At 39.2% G+C, this 20,427-nt stretch overlaps 1 protein-coding gene and 1 pseudogene across 3 annotated transcripts in view; one reads left to right on the top strand and one right to left on the bottom strand.

Moving 5' to 3' along the window:
- Positions 1-20,427, top strand: part of ASXL2 (ASXL transcriptional regulator 2) — a 151,204-nt gene that overhangs the window by 22,739 nt on the left and 108,038 nt on the right. The gene's annotated exons all lie outside the window — the stretch shown is intronic.
- On the bottom strand, positions 14,220-14,822 carry LOC112664943 (FAU ubiquitin-like and ribosomal protein S30; annotated as a pseudogene).

The raw sequence follows: 20,427 nt of genomic DNA, 5'->3' as shown, positions 1-20,427 counted from the left end.
ATTAATATTAATATTCTGAAATATTAATATTTCAGAATAATGAGATCAGAAAATTAACTTTGACCTAAATTAAGAAGTGTTGCATATAATTATAACATCAAGAAGACTAGAAGTATGTCTTAAACTTTTTTCATAGGCATTAAGGTCAAATATTCTAAGGACAGAGTTTCAGCAAGGAAAGAATAAAATTATTTACGAAAACAAGCAATATCTGCTGCTTATTTCATTGTGTTCTTGGCACCTGCATTGTAGAGCTGTCCTGTTTTAGGGAGCACTATTAAAATCGGATTGTAAAAAAATAAAAAAATAAAAATAAATAAATAAAATCGGATTGTATTTCTGACCAATAGCATAGCAACAGGTAAATAAACAAGATTATATATGTATATGTACCTGTTTGATGTGGAGGGTATGTGTGTGGATGTGTGAGAGTTACATGAATTGATATAAGATTATTATGGACAATCTGAAATATGAAGATAATATTCATAATTATTATATGATAGTAAAATTATGCTAAAAGGCTGATTAAATATAGAGTATATAGACTGATTCCAATAACTAAGAACACCAGAGAAAGGGAGAATGGAGTTGAGATTCCACAGAACTTGAATGCTCATTACACTGGACCATCTCCCTACTGATCTTATATAATTGCCCTGTATTAATACACTAGTTATAAAAAGCATTTTTCAAGTATTTGTTAACAGTGTCACATGTTTTAAATTTTAGGGGTGGCAGTGATGGTGATGCAATGATTTGGAATTAGATCTGTAGTATAGTGTTTGGTGCAATTTGAATAGAAAAATTTGTAGTAAGCCAGAGAACTTAAAAACCATTACACTGATTTTAGAACTGTTTGGAAAGTTATGCTCATTCTTTAAACAAAACAAAGCAAAAAACCCCATCAGAACCCTTATATCATCTAAATATTTAATGACATCCTTGAGAAATTTAGATGTTCTTGCAAAGCAGATATTTTGAAATAGTACAAACTTGTTGACCCTGTTTTCTCCTTTGACTTTACCTTGTTAACACCACAGCTAGGGAGGCATTAAAAGGGAAAAGTGTCCTAAAAGGGTAAGTTTCTTGTGATTGTAGGTGGAAGGGACAGAAGCAGACCTTAGAGATTGTATGCTAGAGGTACTTTTGAATATCTTGGGAATAAAGTGAGGGTGAGAAGTATGGGTGTTAGAGGTGAGGAGCACAGCAGTCCTGTAAATCTTTAGCATATGGTTTGTAGACTGAAGAAAAAGTTTTTTGGTGGTGGCGGGAGTGCAGGGGGATACTATATCTATATAGATTTCTCTAAATGATTAATACTGTTTTGAATGTACATAGATTTTTATTTTTGTCATTTACCTAAAGTCATTTACCTTTGGGGAATAAGATGGAAAGAAGATAGAAAATTTCTGTTAAAGTAGTAATCAGAGGCTAATTACTTTTGTGTAGGAAGTATAGATAATGGAAGTAATTAAAAGTATAATGGGGGCATCTGGGTGGCTCAGTTTGTTAAAGCATCTGACTCTTGATTTCGGCTCAGGATATGATCTCAGGGTCTATCAAGCCACGAGATTAAGAGTCTTTTTTTTTTTTCTCTGTCCCCATCCTCCACGTGCATGCACAGGTTTGTGCTCTCTCTCTCAAAAAAGTATAATGATAAAAATATATAATGAATGGAAAGATGATTAGGAAAACATCTAAATAAAATATGCTTTAGGGAAAATAGAAGTCTTAGAAATTTTCAGGACCCTTATCTTTACCGTAATTTTTTTTTTTTTTTTTTTTTTTTAGTACAAATACGCATACAGACTTAAAAGCCATGCTTGGTTATGTCCTCTTGGGTATATATTGACCAGTCCAGAGTACTCTACAGTCTGTATTTGTACTTGTATTAGAATCTCCAGGAAAGAGTGTGTGTCTTGGAAAAACATATTAAATCTATTGTTTTTATCATATAGACTATGGAAGGTAAAACTGGGCAAAATCTTGGTTTGTGGAATACATAGAATATAGAATGAGAAAGCATTGTAAGGGGCATGGGTTAAAAATTGAGAAACTGCTCTGATCCGTAATTTTCAAAACACTAACTGCAAAAAGAAAAAAACCACTAACTGCAAATTTATATTCAGCTTTATTGAGGTATAATTGACATAAATTATAAGATATTTGATACATTTATGAATTTGCTATCTGCAATTCTATTTATGTGAGGGGATTTGATGTTACACTCTACTTGTCTGATTTTCCTTCTTGCCATAATATTAAAGTTCCCATGTTTTTCTTCTTGGATTTGTGTTATTTTCAGTTCGTCCTTCCTTCTGTCCTGTTTTCATGTGCCTGCTTTATTTTTTTATTTTTTATTTTTTTTAAAGATTTTATTTATTTATTCATAGAGACACAGCTAGAGAGAGAGAGGCAGAGACACAGGCAGAGGGAGAAGCAGGCACCATGCAGGGAGCCTGATGTGGGACTCGATCCCGGGTCTCCAGGATCACACCCCGGGCTGCAGGCGGCACCAAACCTCTGCGCCACCGGGGCTGCCCCATGTGCCTGCTTTAAAAGCCCATGAACCTCTAACTAGGTGAATGAAAAATCAAGTCTTTTTTGAACATATAAATTAGAAATGTCTATGAAAGATAGTGCTGCTATTCCATCTCCTAGAATTTTGACAGGAGCTGAAAAAAATAGTATCACATTTGCGGAATTCCTCGCTATTTCCTCCTCTACAGATTTTTTTAAAGCTATTTTTTAAAAGATATTTTATTTATTTATTCATGAGCGACGGAGAGAAGGAATGGCAGAGACACAGGCTGAGGGAGAAGCAGGCTCCATGTAGGGAGCATGATGTGGGACTGGATCCTGGGACTCCAGGATCACACCCTGGGCTGAAGGTGGCGCTAAACCGCTGAGCCACCCTGGCTGTCCTCCTCTACAGATTTTATCTTCTCTTAAAAGTCTGCAATTTTGCTGTTGGTGAAAGGGCGTTGTGTTTTCACTACAAAAGCTTTCTGGAGGAGACCACTGTGTGGAAGATAAAACTACAGGGAACTGAGAGAGACCGTCCTCATAGTTTACAGTAGTGTGTAATGTAGTTTTTTATTATTTTTCTTTTTTAAAGAATTTAATCTCTACATCCAACATGGGGCTTGAACTCAGAACCCTAAGATCAAGAAACATGCTTCACTGACAGCCAGCCAGACACCTCTTTAGTATTTTTAGTACAGTTTGATTTATCATGTTTTTATTTTTTATTTACTTATTTTTATTTTATTTATTTATTTTTTAATATATTTATTTATTTAGTTATGATAGTCACACAGAGAGAGAGAGGCAGAGACACAGGCAGAGGGAGAAGCAGGCTCCATGCACCAGGAGCCCGATGTGGGATTCGATCCCGGGTCTCCAGGATCGCGCCCTGGGCCAGAGGCAGGTGCCAAACCACTGCGCCACCCAGGGATCCCTATTTATTTATTTTTTAAAAAGATTTATTTATTTATTTATTCATGATAGACGTAGAGAGAAAGACAGAGGCAGAGACACAGGAGGAGGGAGAAGCAGGCTCCATGCTGGGAGCCCGACGTGGGACTTGATCCCGGGACTCCAGGATCAGGCCCTGGGCCAAAGGCAGGCGCTAAACCGCTGAGCCACCCAGGGATCCCCCGATTTATCATGTTTTTAATGTTTTATTGTTTATTATTTTTATTTTATTAAAAAGATTTTATTTATTTATTCATGAGAGAGAGAGAGAGTGAGAGAGAGAGGCAGAGACACAGGCAGAGGGAGAAGCAGGCTCCACTCAGGGAGCCTGATGTGGGACTTGATCCTGGGTCTTCAGGATCAGGCCCTGGGCTGAAGGCGGCCCTAAACTGCTGCACCACCGGGGTTGCCCTTTAATGTTGTTTTAAAAGGTTATTGAATATATTAGATTTTAGAACTCTTTAAATAAGACTTAAAAACAAAGTATTACTTTTTTTGTTTTTTTAAGATTTTATTTATTCTTGAGAGAGACACAGAGAGAGGTAGAGCCATAGTGAGAGGGAGAGGCAGGCTCCCCTGGGGGAGCCTCATGCGGGACTCATTCCAACACCCCGGGATCATGACCTGAGCCAAAGGCAGATGCTCAACTACTGAGCCACCCAGGTGCCCCCAAAAGAAAGTATTACTTGTTTTGAGTTTCTATTGAAGTTACATAGGCTCTTTCTTAAAAAAAAGATGGATCAGAAATGTGTAAAAGTTAATCTTTGATGAGTCATTGTAATGAAAATGGGATTAAATCAAAGTCTTCATACTGAAATATTGATAATAGAGTTACCATACTAAAATTAACTATGGTTGATAGTTTAAATATAGCTTTCTGGATTTTTAACTCTGTATGTGGAGATATACTTAAGTATACCTATTTATATTTTATACACAGTTCTGCAACTTGCTTTAATTATGCATATCATGGATGCCTTTTAATGTCATGACTTATGTATTTGCCTCATTCTTTTTAATGTTTTAATATTCTACTCTCTTTAGATGTACTATCATTTAAAAAACTCATTCCTTGATTTTTTGATGTATAGACCATTTATAGTTTTTTTTCCTTTAACAAATACTTCAGTATATACATGTGGGCAAATCTGTATGTTTGCATGTACATTGTGTGCATGTGCACGTGCATTTATATGCTTGGAATAGTTAAAATAAAGAGTTTGTAAACTTGAGTTTGTGCCAATTTATATTCTTCTCCAAAATTTTGAAGGTTACTGTTTTTTCCCTACTTTTCTCTTTTCCAAGGAATATACCAATCTTTACTCTTTGCCACTTTAATATATTAATAAAGCATTTCTTTTGTTCAGTTGAACTTATACAAATGTTCTATATCTGTACTGTGCAACACAGTAGCCACTAGTCATGTGGCTGTTGAGCAGTTGAAATGTGGCTAAGGAACTGAAATTTGAATATTTTTAAAATAAAGACTTATCTGAGAAAGAGCTCACAAGAGAGAGAGCACAAGCAGGAGTGGGAGGCAGTGACACCAAGAGGGAGAAGCAGACTCTCCCCTGAGCAGGAGCCCGACACAGGGCTCAATCTCAGGACCCTGGGATCATAACTGGAGCTGAAGGCAGTGGCTTACGTGACTGATCCACCCAGGTAGCCCTGAATTGTCAGTTTGATTTAATTTTTTTTAAAGGTTTTGTTTATTTATTCATGGGGGGGGGGGGGGAGAGGCAGAGACACAGGCAGACAGAGAAGCAAGCTCCATGCAGGGAGCCCGACGTGGGACTCGATCCCGGGTCTCCAGGATCACGCCCTGGGCTGAAGGCGGCGCTAAACGGCTGAGCCACGCTGAGCCACCCGGGCTGCCCTGATTTAATTTTAATTTAAGTTTAAGTAGCCTCATTTGTTTAATGGCTACCATTATTGGTTAGTGCAGGGATGAAGTAACTTTGTTTACTTATAATATTTTTCAGTAAACTTGATTGTTCAGATCTTTGCCTTTTGTTTTTCTTACTGGTCTTTTTTATACTAACTTCTAAGATTGCTTTTAGTTCAGGAAATAATGTTTTGTCATATGTGTTGCAGATCTCGTTTGCATTTTTGTTTTTTGTGTTGACTGATGTATGCTTTTTTTTGCTATTCAGACATTTTAAATTGTAAACAGATTTATCAGTCTTTACCTTTTTTGCTTTTCTGTTTTTTTTTGTTTTTTGTTTTTTTTAGATTTTATTTATTTATTCATGAGAGACACAGAGAGACATAGGCAGAGGGAGAAGCAGGCTCCATGCAGGGAGCCCGACGTGGGATTCGATCCCGGGTCTCCAGGATCGCGCCCTGGGCCAAAGGCAGGCGCTAAACCACTGTGCCACCCAGGGATCCCGCATATCTTCCTTAAATAAAATACATGTTTTGTTGTGAACAAATAAAGGGAATTCAGTTTATATTTCACTAAGACTGCTGGTGGAAGGGCAGAGACTTTCTTTTTTAAAGTAGGCTCCATGCCCAAAGTGGGGCTTGAATGCCCCTGGGAATAAGAATCGCATGTTCTACCAACTAAGCCAGCCAGATGCCCCTGAAAGCAGACTCTAAAATTTTCTATCTGCAGAGTTTAACTCACTTTTTTGTACAAGTGCTAAATTTTTTTTCACCTTTTAAAATTTTTTTATTGGAGATAAAAGAGGACTCTGTTCTCACTTTTTAGGAGAGCAAAAAATTTTTTTTAGAATTTATTTATTCACGAGAGACACAGAGAGAGGCAAGAGGCAGAGACATAGGCAGAGGGAGAAGCAGGCTCCTCCTAGGGAGCCCAATGGGGGACTTGATCCTGGATCCCAGAATCATGCCTTGAGCAGAAGGCAGCCCCTCAACCGCTGAGCCACCCAGGCGTTTCTAGGGGAGGAAAATTTAAATAAAGTTAGTCAACTATAATCAGTATTGCTAGGAAAACTGGTCGAGTATCCCTCTAGTTTTTTTTTTTTTTTTCTTTCTTTTTTTTTTTTTTTGGTTATTCATGAGAAACACAGAGGAGAGAGAGAGGCAGAGACACAGGCAGAGGGAGAAGTAGGCTCCACGCAGGGAGCCTGACATGGGACTCGATCCCGGGTCTCCAGGATCACGCCCTAGGCCGAAGGCAGTGCTAAACCGCTGAGCCACCTGGGCTGCCCGGTATCTCTCTAGTTTTGAGAAAGAAAATTATTACAAGACACACCAGGATATTCAAAGACTGTTTTGAGTAATGATTGGACATTGGGAATTTTCTTCACTTTCTTAAAATTTATTTTAGAGCATGCATGCACATGGTTTGGGGTGACGGAGGTGGAGCGAGAATCTCAAGCAGACTACCTGCTGAGCATGGAACCCCATTTGAGGCTTGATCCTATGACTCTGAGATCATGACATGAGCCAAAATCAAGAGTAGGGCTCTTAACCGATTGAGCTCCTAGGTGCCCCTTTACATTGGGATATTTCTATGTTAATTTTTACTTCTGACCTTGCTTAACAAAACTAAAATTGGTTAATGGTAAATGCACTTGTACTTAGTACTAGGCCTCAGGGAACACTGTAAAACTTACAAATTATATGTCTTTTGAGTAATTTGATCTATCTCTTGGTAAAAATTGTGAAGAATTTTTGAAAATTATTTGGCTACTGACATTTAGCAGTTGATACTTTTTTTTTTCAGTTGATACTTTAGAATCTTTTAGTTCACAGCTTGGGATAGCTCAAATCATCTTTATTTTTATTTATTTTATTTTTATTTTATTTTATATTTTATTTTATTTTATTTTATTTTTTTAAAAAATATTTATTTATTCATGAGAGGCAGAGACACAGGCAAAGGGAGAAGCAGGCTCCATATGGGGAGCCTGATGCAGGACTTGATCCCTGGACCCCAGGATCACGACCTGAGCCCAAGGCAGATGCTCAACCACGGAGCCACCCAGGCGTACCCATCTTTCATCTTTAACCCACTGATGTCTGAATTACTTAGTAGCTGGTTTAGTTATATTCGGTTTCAAATAAAGTGCTTAATGATGTTAGTGATTTATTTTCAAGTAGTAACATAGAAATTTTATGTGTTGCTCTTGATTTGTAGAGATTAGTTTCCTGTATGGTTTGAGTTCAATTTTTTTTTTCAATTTTTTTTTAAAGATTTATTTATTTATTTTAGAGAGAGAGAGGGAGAGGGAGGAGGGAGAAAATTTCAAGCAGGCTCCCCGTGGAGTGCAGAGCCTGATGTGGGGCTTGATCCTAGGACCCTGAGATGATGGCCTGAGCTGAAATCAGGACTTGGATGCTTAACCTGAGCCACTCAGGTGCCCGGAGACAAATTTTTTATGTTTAAATGGATTTTACCCATGAAATATAAATGTATTAGGAAAGATTTTCTCTTCTGTATTGTGTGTGTGAAGTAAAAGAGAGGGATTACAAGTTAAAGGTAATAGAAAAACAGTTTTCATATATATCATCACTCAATAAAGACATAATAGATAAAGTAGTACTGTTTTTTAAGTAAGATTTATTTATTTTATTTGGGGAGGTAATGACAGCAGGATAGAGGGAGAGGGAGAGAGAGTCTTGTGCCAGATTCTGCACGAGTCTGGAGCCCAATGTAGGGTTCCATCTCACAATCTTGAGATCATGACATGAGCTGAAATCAAGAGTCAGACTGAGCCCAGGAGCCCTTGGACAGGTTATTTAAACCAGTGCTCAAATGCGAATGTAAGAATCATTTAGGGATTTACACCAAGGTTTCTCAATTTTCCTGATGTTAAAATAGAGATAATAATAAAACTTAACCGTTTGGGGTGTTGAAAAGTTCCTTGTACAATATCTAGTGTAAGTACTGTTTGTTGATATTACTGAAAGATAAATACATATTTTATTTATTTATTTATTTATTTATTTATTTATTTATTTATTTAATTTATTTATTTTTAAGGATTTTATTTTATTCAGAGAGGCACAGAGAGAGAGAGGCAGAGGGAGAAGTAGGCTCCATGCAGGGAGCCTGATGTGGGACTCGATCCTGGGTCTCCAGGATCATGCTCTGGGCTGAAGGCAGCGCCAAACCGTTGGGCCACCGAGGCTGCCCTATTTTACGTTTTTTTAAATGGGAAAACTAAACATTGTGAAGATGTTATTAGCAAATAAGCACAGGTTTAAGACCATTCTAATGAAAAGCCCTTTAACCTCAGGGACCCTATTTGCCAGTTGTTTCCCAAATGAATGTGGAATCACACAGAGACGTGGGAACTCACGAAAAATCCATGTCTTCTAGGAGATTTGCACAGAATCCCACTCTTGACTTAGACGTTGTGAACTGCCTGTGGAGAGGGCCATGTGGCAAGGAGTGGCAGGCAGCCTCTAGGAGTTGAGTGACTCCTGGCCAAGAGCCAGCAAGGAAACAGAAAGAGAATTGAGACCTGCCAACAAGTAAGCTTGTTAGTAGGCTTGGAAAAGAACCCAAAGCCTCAGATGAGTTCACAGTTCCAGTTGACACTTTGATTTCAGCCTTGTGAGACCCTAAGTGGAAGACTCAGTTAATCCTTGCTCACAGTCCTGACAACATAGAAACTGAGATAGGGTTGCCTGGCCGGCTCAGTCAGAAGAGCTTGGGACTCTTGGTCTCAGGGTCCTGGGTTTGAGCTCCACATTGGGTGTAGAGATTACTCAAAACAAAACAAAACAAACAAACAAACAAAACCCCACACACAAAAAACCCAAGCCCCCACAAAAACCTAAAAAAAAAAAAAAAAAAAAAACCCCATACATTTATGTTGTTTTAACTTAGGTTTCATAATTATTTCATAAATAATCACAAAATAAATTTGTAGAGGCCATTTAAAAGCAAACTAGTAGTAATACTAAAATTTGGTGGAAAGGGGAGCATCCAGGATTGGTCTCAGAATATTTAGCCTGGGTATTAAGGGATGATGGATAAAACATAGGTGAATATGAGTGAGGAAATTTTAAACAGGAGGAAGAGCTTGAAAAGCGGGAAGATTAAAAAAATGCAGAGAATGTTTGCTGGCACAGCTTATTTACTGTTTAGTATTGTAAAGTATGGTGAAAAATAATAAGGCCAGGAAAGGTAGGTTGGGGGCAAAATGTGGAGAGTTGTAGAAGTTGGACTGACAGCTGTTTTTATTCTAGGAGGTATAGAGAATTTTTATGAGGAGATAACATCACATCTGTATTTGAGCACTTCAGGTCATTTGTGGAATTTACTGTAAAGGTGTTATGAGGTTTAGAGTACGGCTTTCTTCAATTAAAAGGGTAGGAAGGGGGCACCTGGGTTGTTTAGCGGTTGAGCATCTATCTACCTTTGGTTCTACTTTTGGCTTGGATCATGATCCCTGGGTCCCAGGATCCAGTCATGCATCGGGCTCCCCAAGGGGAGCCTGCTTCTCCCTCTGCCTATGTCTCTGCTTCTCTCTCTGTGTGTCTCATGAATAAATAAATGAAATCTTAAAAAAAAAAAAAAAGGGTGGGAGGGGCTATACATTTTTTTTCGTGTTTAGGTTTTTTTCATTTTACATCAGTTCTGCCTACACCTATTCCATTTACAGTTCTCCAACAGAAGCCTTTACTGAAGTTCCACTAGTCTTCTGAAGTTTTCACACATACAAGAGGTTGTGGAATGCTTTTGAATCTTTTTTTTTTTTTAATTTTTATTTATTTATGATAGTCACAGAGAGAGAAAGAGAGAGAGGCAGAGGGAGAAGCAGGCTCCATGCACCGGAAGCCCGATGTGGGATTCGATCCCGGGTCTCCAGGATCGCGCCCTGGGCCAAAGGCAGGCGCCAAACCCAGGGATCCCTGTGGAATGCTTTTGAACACAACAAATAGGTACTATTCTTGAGATAAAAGCAGAACTCTTGGGCAGCCCGGGTGGCTCAGCGGTTTAGTGCCGCCTTCAGCCCAGGGCCTGATCTTGGGGACCCGGGATCGAGTCCCACGTTGGGCTCCCTGCATGGAGCCTGCTTCTCCCTCTGCCTGTGTCGCTGCCTCTCTCTCTCTCTCTCTGTGTCTCTCATGAACAAATAAAATCTTAAAAAAAAAAAGCAGAACTCTTTCCCAGTTATTCTAGCTCATGTTGATTTTTCTTATTTCTGAATTCCTGAATGTTCTTTCCATACCATGGTCCTCTGTGTGCCTGGTCATCAGGTTGATGCAGATGATAGAATCAATCAGGGCTGTGTGTTGCACAACTCCAAGAGGGAGCCATTCATACTGTATTTATGTGAATACTGCTCCCTGGAGTTGAATACCTCAGTAGCTCTGGGTTGTGTGATGCTCTTTGTGAAAACACCATTAAATATTTTGGATAAATAAATATGGATTATTTCTCTCTTTTTTTTTTTAAATTTAGTACTGGATTTGCTTCATATGTATTTCCCAGGTTTGTTTTCTAGCAGAAAAGAGGTAGCAAAGGCAGATGCTCTACCACTGAGCCACCCAGGCATCCCTTTAGATATTTTTTAATCTATATTTAATCAAACATTTTTGTTAGTCTTTTTCTTATTTTTTTTTTTTTTAAGATTTTATTTATTTATTCATGAGAGAGAGAGGCAGAGACATAGGCAGAGAGAGAAGCAGGCTCCATGCAGGGAGCCAGACGCAGGACTTGATCCCAGGACTCGAGGACTATGCCCTGGGCCAAAAGCAGATGCTCAACTGCTGAGCCATCCAGGGATCCTTAGTCTTTTTCTTATTAATGACCTACATGAGGTTTGACATTTTATAAATTTATTGTTTGTGAACCTTGGTTCAGTTAGGATTACTGTATTATTTTTCACTCTATTGAGATGTACTTATTATTGAATAACTAACATACAATATTGTATTAGTTTCAGTTGTACAACACAGTGACTCCTTATATACATTATAAAATGTATATAATTTGTCGTCATACAAAGTTTTTATAATATCATTGGCTGTATCCCTTATGCTGTACATTATATCCCTGTGTCTTATTTACTTTACATCTGGAAGATTGTACCTCTTAATCCCCTTCACCTATTTGGTTCATCCCCTCCCCCCCTTCCTGCTGGCAACCATCAGTTTGTCATCTGTATCTCTGGGTTTGTTTTTGTTTGTTTTGTTTGTTGGGAAATCATACAATATTTGTCTTTGACTTATTTCACTTAGCATAATACCGTCTAGGTCCATCCATGTTGAAATTTAAAATAAATATATTTTAGTTTTAGTAATATGTAATAGGTTTCCTTCATTTTACAAAAGTTTTATGAATTATTTAAATTATAGAAATAAGGGCACCTGGGTGGCTCAGTGATTGAGCCTCTGCCTTTGGCTCAGGTCCTGGGATCGAGTTCCGCATCAGGCTCTTCACAGGGAACCTGCTTCTCTCTCTCCCTATGTCTCTGCCCCTCTCTCTGTGTCTATCATGAATAAGTAAATAAAATTAAAAAAGATTTAAGTTAGGGACGCCTGGGTGGCTCAGCAGTTGAGCATCTGCCTTCAGCTCTGGGCGAGATCCCGGGGTCCTGGGATCGAGTTCCACATTGGGCTGCCTGCATGGAGCCTGCTTCTCCCTCTGCCTGTGTCTTTGCCTCTCTCTCACTGTGTGTCTCATGAATAAATAGATAAAATCTTAAAAAAATTTAAATTATAGAAATAATACTAACTTGGGAAAAATTACTCTGACACAATATAAACATTTTGGGATATTTCCTTCTAGTCTTTGATAGATTTTTTTCTGTGTAGGTGTAATTAGTCTCTCAGTTTCTAATCTGCTTTTCCATGTTAAATACTTTGATGTGTCATTTTCTGGTTTTGCTAACAGTAACCCCTTTTTATGGCTGAAGGCTATTCTATTATGTGGTTATGTCATAAATGCTCAACAGTATTAAGAAAATGAGAAAATTTTAAATCACTTTCATGCTGTAGTGACTTTGTTTTTAAAAGATTTTATTTATTCACAAGAGAAAGAGAGAGAGAAAGAGAGATAGGCAGAGACACGGGCAGAGGGAGAAGCAGGCTCCATGCAGGGAGCCCAATGTGGGACTCGATCCCAGTACTACAGGATCACACCCTGGGCTGAAGGAGGTGGTAAACTGTTGAGCCACCTGAGCTGCCCTATTTTCTACCTACATACGCGTGGTACCTCACTCTAGTATTTTGGTTAAGAAGTTTATATTAAGGGATCCCTGGATGGCGCAGCGGTTTGGCGCCTGCCTTTGGCCCAGGGCGCGATCCTGGAGACCCGGGATCGAATCCCACGTCGGGCTCCCGGTGCATGGGGCCTGCTTCTCCCTCTGCCTGTGTCTCTGCCTCTCTCTCTCTCTGTGACTATCATAAATAAATAAATAAATACCTAAAAAAAAAATTATAAGAAGTTTATATTAAAAATTACCATGCAGGGATCCCTGGGTGGCGCAGCGGTTTGGCGCCTGCCTTTGGCCCAGGGCATGATCCTGGAGACCCGGGATCGAATCCCACATCGGGCTCCTGGTGCATGGAGCCTGCTTCTCCCTCTGCCTGTGTCTCTGCCTCTCTCTCTTTCTCTCTGTGTGACTATCATAAATAAATAAAAATTTAAAAAAAAAAAAAATTACCATGCAGCAAAAAACTGACCTTTTGTTACATAGTTGTGTGAATTTAACACATGTAACCGCCACCATTATAGTCAGGTACAAGCCAGGAAATATTGTTCTATCTTGCTGTAGTTACCCCCCACTTGCCCTTAACCCTTGGCAACTGCTGATATGTTACTCATCACTAGTTTTGTCTTTGAGAATGCCATGTAAATGGCATTATATAGTGTATAACCTTTTGAGACTTTTTTTTTTTTTAACATTTTATTTATTTATTCATCAGAGATAGAGAGAGGCAGGTGCAGAGACAACAGGCAGAGGGAGAAGCAGGCTCCATGCAGGGAGCCTGTTGTGGGACTTGATCCTGGCTCTCTGGCTCTCCAGGATCACGCCCTGGGCTGAGGGTGGTACTAAATTACGCTGAGCCACCCGGGATGCACTTGAGGCTAGTTTCTTAAATTCACTTTAATGCCTTTGAGATTCATCTGTGTTGTTTTATGTGTTAGTAGTTCATTCTGTTTATGGCTGAGTTCATTGTGCTAATGAGTAATGGTTTATCCATTTCGCTGTTGAGGAATGTGTTGGTTGTTTCTGCTTTTGGCAAATAAGAATAGAATTGCAATAAACATTTGTGGCAGATTCTCCTTTGAATGTTACATTTTCATTTCTCTAGGATAAATACCCAGAAGTAGGGTTGTTGCATAATTGGTAAATATGTATCTACCTTTATAAGAAACTGGGAAACTTTTTCAGAGTGGCTGCTTTGTTTTGCATTTCCACCAGCAGTCTATTTGAAATGCAGTTGATCTTCATCCTTGCTTGTACTTGGTACTGTCAGCATTTTCATTTTAGTCATTCATTTTTTTTTTAAAATTTTATTTATGTGAGAGCATGAACAAGTGGAATGGGAGGGGGAGAGGGAGAAGCAGAGCCCACACACTCCCACCCCAACTGAGCAGGGAGCAACATGCAACGATAGATCCCTGGACCCTGAGATCATGACCTGAGCCAAAGGTAGACACTAAACCCACTGATTCACCCAGGCCCCCCCCCCTTTTTTTTTTTTTTTAGCAATTCTAATATGTGAATAGTAGTAGATTATTGTGATTTTAATTTCTCTATGGCATATGTTGTGGAACATCTTTTTTTTTTTTTTTAACTGAACCATCTTTATTGGGGAAAGCTAGGATTACAAGGGCCGATGTAAGAGTTGGCATTGGGGCCCTTTTTCTTGCCAAAGATGGGCATAACATTGACAAAGCACCGGTTGTACTGCTTCCACTACTTGGCTCAGCCTGTCTTCTTTTTTTCTCGTTTGGCCACCTTGGGAGTCTGCCCTCTTACTTTCCCAGCATGGGCCAGGGAACCATGGACCTTACCTCCAAGCGTGTGGCCAGTTACTTCCAGGGTGGTCAGAGCCTTTATTCCACACTGACCTGGGGTAGCCTAGTCCTCTAGAGGCATGCCTACTAGGAGCACTACTTAATCTTGTAGAGCAATGCCCTCTAGCGAGGCTACATGAACCTTGATCTGGGCGACTGTCTCCTGCCTGGTCGCCTCAAGGATGTGTAGCTCCTGGGTGTGGACAAAGAGCTGCATGTTGGAGACAGAACTGCCGCTATTGCAGGTGTTACAGCAGAGATGGAATCTGGAAAGAGGAAGCAGCAAGGGTGCTATGTCCTCATTGCCTACTGTGCACCATGTCACACTTTTTTTTTTTTCAAGATTATATTTGTTTATTCATGAGAGACTCAAAGAGGCAGAGACATAGGCAGAAGGAGAAGCAGGCTTCCTGTAGGGAGTCCGATGAGGGACTTAATCCCAGGATCCCAGGATCACTATTCCAGCCAAAGGCAGACGTCTGTTAACCACTGAGCCACCGGGGGGTCCCTTGTGCCATATCACTTTTAAGCATCTTTCTATGTGCTTTTTTTCCAACTGTATATCATCCTTGGTGAAGTGTTCTGCCCACTGTTTAACTGGGTTGTTGTTCTACTGATGGGATTTGAGAATTCTTTATGTGTTTTAGGTATGAGTTTTTTGCTGGATAGGATTTGCAGATACTTTTTTTCTGATTATGGGTAGAGCATTCCATCTTTCATTGTTAAGAGTATTAGCTATAGGTTTTTTGTAAGCACTTACTGTCAGGTTGAGGAAGTTCCCTTTTATTTCTAGCTTACTTAAGAGTTTTTGTTATGAATGGATGTTGAATTTTGTCCGATGCTTTTTCTGACTCAATTGCTGGGATCATTTGCGTTTAAGTTTTAGCCTGTTAATACGGTAGATGACATTGATTTTCAAATTTCAAATTGGCTTTGCATTCCTGGGGTAAAAAATAATCTCACCTGGTTATTGTGTATTTTTTTATATATAGCTGGATTTGCTAACATTTCGCGGAGGATATTTATAGTTGTTCATGAGACATATTAGTCTGTAGTTTTCTTGAGTCATCTGTGTCTTGGTTTTGGTATTAGGATAATGCTGGCCTCATAAAAATCAGTTGGAAAGTCTTCTCACTTTTCTGTTTCTTTTTGAAGAAGATCACATTTTATCATTGTCATTCCTAGATTCAGTCTTTATGAATTCAGCTACTTGATAAAATTTATTCCTTAATTAAAAAAAAATTTTTTTAAGAGAGAGTATGAGTGAGCCTGGTGGGGTAGGAGACCGGGGGTGGGGGGGATGGAGAGAGAGAGAGAGAGAATATCTTAAGTAGGCTCCATACCCAGCATGGAGCCCATCAGAAGGATTGATCTTATGACTCAAAGTTCATGACCTGAGCTGAAATCTTGATTTCAGAAGCTTAACGGACTGAGCTACCCAAGTACCCCCAAAAATATATTCCTAACACCAAAATCAACGCTTATGACATTTTTGTTGTCATTCATGGACATGTGCAATGTGGCAAAAAATTTGACTCACCTGAGTGGATATTCCCAGTTGAGGTCCCTCCTGGGGTTGAACAAGGTGGGATGCTCTGCCTTCTTGTTTATCTCTCGTAGTGAAAATGTGTCCTTTTTGTGACCTATTTAGTGCCTTGGCATTTTCATTTTCGTTGGTGCTTTCACTGTTTAAAATGACCCCAAAGTGTAGTGCTGAAATGCTGTGTAGTATTCTTAAGTTCAAGAAAGCTGTATATATATAAAAAAAAACAACAACAAAAATCAGCTGTGATGTTCCTTATGGAGAAAATTGCTTGTGTCAGATAAGATTTATTTAGGCATGAATTTTACTCTTGGCCAGGAGTTCAGTGTTAATGAATTATTAATATGTGTTATATAAGATATCTTTATTGTTACTTTTAAAGATTTTATTTATTTATTCACAAGAGACACAGAGAGAGGCAGAGACACAGGCAGAGGGAGAAGCAGGCCCCACGCAGGGAGCCCGACATGGAACTTGATCCCCGGACTCCAGGATCACGCCCTGGGCCAAAGGCAGGCTCTAAACCACTAAGCCACCCAGGGATCCCTATATAAGATATCTTTAAACAGAAGTACATAAAATCAAAGTTATATTGATTAGTTGACATAAATATGAGCAGAGTCTTGTAGGAACCTAACTTTGTATTTCCTCTAGGAGCATTGGTTCAAATATTTGCTAATATAGTGTTTGCAGTGACCTTTATAGAACATAACTGTTGTGAATTGTGAGAATCAATAGTTTCTTCTATAAATGTTTGATAGAATCCACCAGTGAAACATTCTGGGTCTGTTTTTAAGATTTTATTTACTTATTTAGAGCAAGAGAGAAAGCACAGAAGGAGAGGGAGAAGCAGACTACCCACTGAGCAGAGAACCCAGTCTGGGACTCGATCTCAGGGCCCTAAGATTAAGACTGCTTATATCAACAATAGCAACACTGTTGAAGATGTTGGCTACCTGGAGCCTGTGGGTTTCAGCCACAGTTCCCTCCCTGCTGCATGTGGAGCAGGAAGGAGATTGCTGGAGACAACACTCTTGTCCTACAGAGTATACCTAGAGAGTGACAGCATAAGAGAGGACCTTTTGCAGAGGGAGCAAAACAGTTCTTTTTGGTATATATCGAGGAGTGGAATTGCTAGGTCATCTGTTAGCTCTGTGTTTAACTTTCTGAGGAATTGCCAAACTATTTGCCATGTGCCTGTTTACATTGTTACCAGCAATATTTGATTATTCTAATTTCTCCACATCCTTGCCAACACTCGTGGATTTCTTTTTTAAAATTTTTTTATCATAGTCATTCTGGTGGATGTGAACTTGTATCTCATTGTGGTTTTGATTTGTATTTTCCTGGTGAATGATGCTATTCATATGCTTTTTTAAAAAGGTGCTTTTCATAGCATCCTTTCATGTGTCTACTGACCATTGTCTAGTCTGTCTTTGAAGAAATGTCTATTCATATCCTTGGCCAATTTTTTAATTGGGGTATTTGTTATTTGTTGGTTCATACAAGTTTTTTATCAGATGTTAATTGAAATATTTTCTTCATTTTGTGGGTTGTTTTTTCACTTTCTTTGTTTTTGTGTTTTTTATTTGTTTAGTTTTTTAAAGACTTTTTTCAGTAACCTCTCTACACCTGACATGGGACTTGAACTCACAGTCCTGTGATTAAGTCTCATGCTCCACTGACTAAGCCAGCCAGGCACCCTGTTCTTTTACTTTCTTGATATGACATACACAAATTTAATTTTTGAGTAGAGGTTTTTTATTTTTTAATCATTAGATAATTTCTGTGTTTCTGTTTTCATGTTCACTTCCTCTTCTGTTATTGATTCATTGAATGAAGTGTTTTTTTGTTTTGGTTATTTTTCAGTTCTAAAATTTACATTTGCTTCTACTTTGTATCTTCCTCTTCCTTCAAGAGTGTTTACCTTTACGTGGAGCATTTTTATAATAGCCGCTTTTAAGTCTTTGTGAAACATTTCCCATATCAGATTTATCTTGTTGCTTCTATCTTTTGATTTTCTTTCCTAAGCAAATTGAGGTTTTCTTGGGTTGCTATACCTAGTAAATTTAGATTGTAATTGACACTTTGTATCTTGTTTGAATTTTGAGAATGTTGATAGTTTTGTTTTAGCAAACAGTTGACTGAATTGTGTTTAGCCTTCAAGTTTTTTTTTTCAAGTTTTTTTTAAATAATAAATTTATTTTTTATTGGTGTTCAATTTGCCAACATACAGAATAACACCCAGTGCCCCCCTCAGTGCCCGCCACCCAGTCACCCCCACCCCCTGCCCTAGCCTTCAAGTTTTGACCAGCCGTCTGTGGGTTGTTGTTTCAATGTCAGTTAAGTCTTCAAATACTTTTGACTGCTATTTGGATTTGTCCTTTGTGTGAACTGTCATAGTATCTGGGATTTGGGTGGTGGTCTTCCCTGTGGGTTGTGAAACTATGGCCTGTGGGCCAGATTCAGTTCACTGCCTATTTTTATAAATGAGATTTTATTGAAACACAGCAATGCCAACTTGTTTGTAATTTTTGTGGCTGCTTTCATACTTCAGTGGTCACATTTGAGCAGTTGTGACAGAAGCTGTTTGGCCTACAAAACCTAAAATATTTACTATTTGGCCCTTTGTAGAAAAGTTTTACTGACTCCAATCTATCCCATAGTTTAGTTCTCAAAGTCTATCTATGCTTTTTTTTGTATCCAGCCCGTATATGCACAGCTTAGGTGTTACTGAAGGATTTCATTCATAAGTTTAAGGGGCTTACTTTCCTGAGTTCTTTTGTCTGATTCCATGGAACTCCCATTTTTCATCTTTGGCCAGAAATTTCTATATTCCTCTCTGTATATTTCCACAACTCTGTTCCCCTTGGGCCAAGCAGCAGGAGACAAGAGACTTAAAAAGAGCAATGGGGTTTTGTCTCAGTCTCTTGGGACCATAACTCCTCTGATATGGAGGGGATGGTTTCCCTCCTTTGAGAGTTTTAGGCACCTACTTATTCTGTTGCTGTTGTTGCCACAGAATAGCTTGGGTTCTGAGGTATGAGAGAACAAGGAAAATTAAAAGAAAGAAAATGGAGTAATTCTTGTTTTGTTGCTGCACATTAGGAGACTTCTATCCTAATGGCATTATCCACACTGATGCCCATATCCAGGTTTTTGGCTGTGTTGAGTTCAGATTGAGAGATACTGATGGGGAAAATTTACTAAACTCACTGCCAGTTGATATTTTGAATTCTGGTCTTCCCCAGTCTGTCTGCTACTATTTACTTTGTTGTATTTGATTTGTTAATATTTTGTTAAGGATTTTCCTCACTGTGTTAGTGAGAGATACTGATCTGTAGGGTTTTTTTCCCCTATAGTATCTTTATCTAGTTCTGGAATTAGGATATTGCTGGCCTAAGAATGAGTTAGGAAGTATTCCTTCTGCTTCTACCCTCTGGAAAACATTGTAGAGAATTGGTATAATTTCTGCCTTCAATGTTTGGAGGAGTGCCTGGGTGGCACAGTTGGTTAAGCGCTGACTCTCAGTTTCAGCTTAAGTCTTGGTCTCAGGGTCATGAGATGAAGCCCCAAGTCCAGCTTTGCTCTAGGCATGGAGTCTGCTTGAGATTCTCTCTCTCCCTGTTCCTCTGCCCCTCCTGTCCTCTGTCTTTCTTAAATAAATATATAAATCTTAAAAAAAAAAAGTATGCCATGGGATGCCTGGGTGGTCTCAGGTGCCCTATAGGTCCTATTCATAATAGATATAATTATCTATTTAAGATCTTTTGCAGGGCATCTGGGTGGCTCAGTGGTTGAGTGTCTACTTTTGGCTCAGGTCATCATCCTGGGATCTGGAATCGAGTCCCACACTGGGCTCCTTGCAGGAAGCCTGCTTCTCCCTCAGGCTATGTCTCTGCCTCTCTTTCTCTGAGTGTCATAAATAAGTAAGTAAATAAATAAATCTATCTTAAAAATTTTTTTTAAAAATTTTATTTATTCATGATGGACATAAAGAGAGAGAGAGAGAGAGGGGGGGGGGGGCAGAGACACAGGCAGAGGGAGAAACAGGCTCCATGCAGGGAGCTTGACGTGAGACTCGATTCCAGGACTCCAGGATCGTGCCCTGGGCCAAAGGCAGGTGCCAAACCGCTGAGCCACCCAGGGAATCCCCTATCTATCTTTAAAAAAAGAGTATTGTAGAATTTGCCAGAGAACCAATGTGGGCCTGGTGCTTTCTGTTTTGGAAGGTTATTAGCTATTTATTCCATTTCTTTTTAAAAAAATATTAATTTATTTGAGGGCAGCCTGGGTGGCTCAGCAGTTTAATGCTGCCGCCTTCAGCCCAGGGCCTGATCTTGGAGACCTGGGATCAAGTCCCACATCGGGCTCCCTGCATGGAGCCTGCTTCTTCCTCTCCTTGTGTTTTTGCCTCTCTCTCTGTGCATGTGTGTGTCTCTCATGAATAAAT

This window comes from Canis lupus, chromosome 17, assembly GCF_003254725.2.
Source record: "Canis lupus dingo isolate Sandy chromosome 17, ASM325472v2, whole genome shotgun sequence".
NCBI classification, from domain to species: Eukaryota; Metazoa; Chordata; class Mammalia; order Carnivora; family Canidae; genus Canis; species Canis lupus.
The sequence above is the reverse complement of the archived record's forward strand: the minus strand, read 5'-3'. Positions and strand labels throughout refer to the sequence as shown.